The sequence below is a fragment of the Salvelinus sp. IW2-2015 genome, unplaced genomic scaffold (genome assembly GCF_002910315.2).
Source record: "Salvelinus sp. IW2-2015 unplaced genomic scaffold, ASM291031v2 Un_scaffold2758, whole genome shotgun sequence".
Classification (NCBI taxonomy): domain Eukaryota; kingdom Metazoa; phylum Chordata; class Actinopteri; order Salmoniformes; family Salmonidae; genus Salvelinus; species Salvelinus sp. IW2-2015.
The window spans coordinates 18,015-21,500 of NW_019944061.1; the positions used below are offsets into that span (position 1 = coordinate 18,015).

Sequence of the window (3,486 nt, forward strand, 5' to 3'; positions counted from 1 at the left end):
ACTCTGAATCAGAGCGTCTGTTAAATGATCTCACTAACTGTAAGTGACTTCTGAATCAGAGCGTCTGTTAAATGACTCACTACCTGTAGTGGACTCTGAATCGAGGGCTGTATCTCTCTTCTTTCTCTATTCCAGGTTCCTGTTCCAGTTACATCATGAAGTGGTAGCCTCAAACCCACCCTCCGATCTCTCGTCTATATTCCAGGTTCCTGTTCCAGTTACATCAGATCCCCAACTTCTCAGGCCGGGTGTTCTGTATCCTGTTTCAGTCCACCTTCTCTGAATGGCTCTCCTCTATCCTGCGCAAACTGGACATCCTGCAGAGAGTGTGCACGGTGAGTCTGTGTGTGATTATTATTATCTGACCCTGCCCTAGGACCATGCCTCAGGACTACCTGACATKATGACTCCTTGTTGTCCCCAGTCCACCTGGCCGTGCTGCTGCTCCAGTTTCGACTGTTCTGCCTGCGGCTATGGAACCCTGACCTGTTCACTTTGATTACTATTATTTGACCCTGCTGGTCATTTATGAACATTTGAACATCTTGGCCATTTTCTGTTATAATCTCCACCCGGCACAGCCAGAAGAGGACTGGCCACCCCTCATAGCCTGGTTCCTCTCTAGGTTTCTTCCTTGGTTTTGGCCTTTCTAGGGAGTTTTTCCTAGCCACCGTGCTTCTACACCTGCATTGCTTGCTGTTTGGGGGGTTTTAGGCTGGGTTTCTGTACAGCACTTTGAGATCAGCTGATGTAAGAAGGGCTATATAAATAAGTTTGATTGTGACGTGTTTGGTATGTGTGTGCGTATACACCTGTTTGTGTGTCTCACCTCAGTAGAAATCAGAGGAGGTCTGCTAAGGTTTGGTCCTCTGGACAGTTTTACCAGACACTATCATATTACTGAGGACTGTCCTTCCTCTGTGGACACTGTCATATTACTGGGGACCGTCTCAATCCTTCCTCTGTGGAAGTGGTTTTAAACAGGACCGTCTCGATCCTTCCTCTGTGGAAGTGGTTTTAAACAGGACCGTCTCGATCCTTCCTCTGTGGAAGTGGTTTTAAACAGGAGCATCWGTATAGATTAATATTAACAGCCCCTCTAGATTAAGTGCGCTAGAAAACAGTTTTCATGTTGAAGCTGAATGTGAATGATTGATACTATTAATCTCCTCAGCCTCATACACACATCACACGTGTTTTACTCACTCCTTAGCACGTATACCATATAACGCGTCAATCCTGAAACCGGCACATTGATGCTACACGTACAGAGTTTATCTCCTTCGAGGCTCCCATATATAGTACTAAAAACGCGACTTGATGATCCCAACCTAAGGCAGTTTATCTCTTTCAGGATTTCATAGGTTAGATAAATGACAAAGCCCGACCACTTGATGAATGCACCTACGTTTTCTCCTTCAGGGCTCAGTGCTAGTACTAATACCGTCATTATGGGGCATTTGAACTGCGCTCGGCGCGATTAGCCCGGGAGCTGATTCGTCTCAGAAGTTCTATATTTCGGGCATGTTCCGACTGGAGTGTCTATTCATTAAGTTCATTAAACAATTCTCAAAACAAAAGTGAATATAGAAGTTACCTCCGAATTTTTGCCCGACGTTGAGCATAGACAGAATAGATGAGATGATTAGAACAGGTAATAAACAAGTGGAGGTCGGCAAAGGAACGGTTCTCTATCACTCGCAACTACACAAAGTGTCTCAGAAATCGGTAGTTAAAGGCCCTGCCCAGACAGGTGTATAGGACAACCAGAACCTCCCGTGGTGTTTATCCTTTGCCAAAAGGAGGAAGACAAAATACATAGAGGAATACAGGGAATTCATGTTAATAGTTTGGAGAGTATTTTAGCGACACTTTTCTTCACATTTAGTGTTCTAGCAAAGTCTTCTCACTATCATAAATTAATATCAGTAGGAGTTTTTGTAGTTTTATCTTTATTGTTTTGATTGTAATACATATATGCTTTGTCATTCTAACCTTCGATTAAAATATGATAAGGATAGTAGAAGAACTAGCAGTCTTACCTAAGCAACACTATATGATATAAACTGACAAAATGGACTGTCAATGTCAACTACAGGTCAACTAGAGTTGTAAACTAAGACTGGCTCCCAAATTACAGATTAGTAATGTCTACAGTGTAACTAGAGGAAACTAAGATGGGTCCCAAATTGGCCCCCTATGCCTATAATCGTCTACGTTTAAACCAGACTGGACTCTACATCATTTGGGAAAACCAGGGTGTAGGTCTTCTAGAGCCGCTAGTAAGTTGCACCTTTCTACACTGTTGCTCTAATACACAGTCCTTCAGATTCCTTCTTGGGCAGGATATTGCCAGTGTTAAAGCCGTCAGCCGTGTCTCGTGGCTTCGGGTTGCCTTCACCATTCATGAAGTTCATTCCAAATGGCCAAGGTACCTAGACCAGTATCCCACTGCATTTCACATTCACTGGCGCATCTGTGGACCGAGTGCTGGAGTGAGTAGCACTTTGCGGTACAGAACCAGACAGGGCGAGACACGCGTGACAGACAGGTAGAGAAGGGGGGTGACAGGTACTAGGAGAGATTGTTTGACAAGACAGGAGAGAATTGAGACAGAAGGAGAGAACTTTGAGACAAGGGAAGAACAGGAGAGATCGAGAGTTAGACGAGACCGGATAGACAAGGATCTAGAGGAGGGGGGATGCGCAGGATGATTGGATTGAGAGGATGAAGAAGATAATTTGCCAGAACCATTTGCGCGGACATTCTAGACAGGAGAGATCGATAGGAGCAGACGAGGCGCGTCGTCGACGTACAGCCGACGAGGGTTGGAAGACAGGAAGGAAGGAGAAGCAAGGGGGGAGAAGGCAAAGCGAGATTGAGACACGGAGAGAGGAGGCAGAATTTGAGTTAATTCGCATGCAGGGAGCAGAGGGGACAAGTGAAGCAGATTCTCGTATAGAGAGATTGAGAGCGGGGGGCACAGACCAGGAGAGATCGAGACATTGAGGGTTGCGGAAGAGGGTTGGTGGTCGCGAGGGATGAGAGTGAGAACGACGATGACCCGATGAATTGATGGAACCGGTGACTTCACTTTGATCACGAGGAGTCAGGACTCGAGGAGAGCCTCGTATGGTAGGAGTGGGAGGGCAGTACGCAGGAGCACGACTGCGAGAGAACATTTACGAGGACACACCCAAGGGAGCGGAGATCCACGAAGCTTGATCCGAACGCGCCAGTGACGACCCTGCAGCAACGTCAGCTTGCGATAGAGACATTCGCCGAGGGTCTGATGCAGTGCATTGTCAGCGGGAAGAGAGACATTATATTTGGGTTGTACTGCAACACTCTTTGTCAGAGCGCAAGAAGTGGTGAAGCGGAAGCTGGAACTCGACAGGAATGTGGGTGGAGGTTACTACCGGTGATGAAGGCGAGCATGGAGAGACGGTGGTGGTACCATTGAGGAGATGAGCGAGGGAGAGCTAG

The 3,486-nt window shown here is 46.6% G+C and overlaps 1 long non-coding RNA gene across 1 annotated transcript in view; it reads left to right on the top strand.

Annotated features, from left to right (window-relative positions):
* Window positions 1-211: 211 nt before the first annotated feature.
* Window positions 212-3,486, top strand: part of LOC112074683 (uncharacterized) — a 4,183-nt gene continuing 908 nt past the window's right edge. Inside the window, exon 1 of the long non-coding RNA XR_002894804.1 lies at window positions 212-335. This is a non-coding gene — a long non-coding RNA (uncharacterized lncRNA). The remainder of the gene's footprint in view (window positions 336-3,486) is intronic.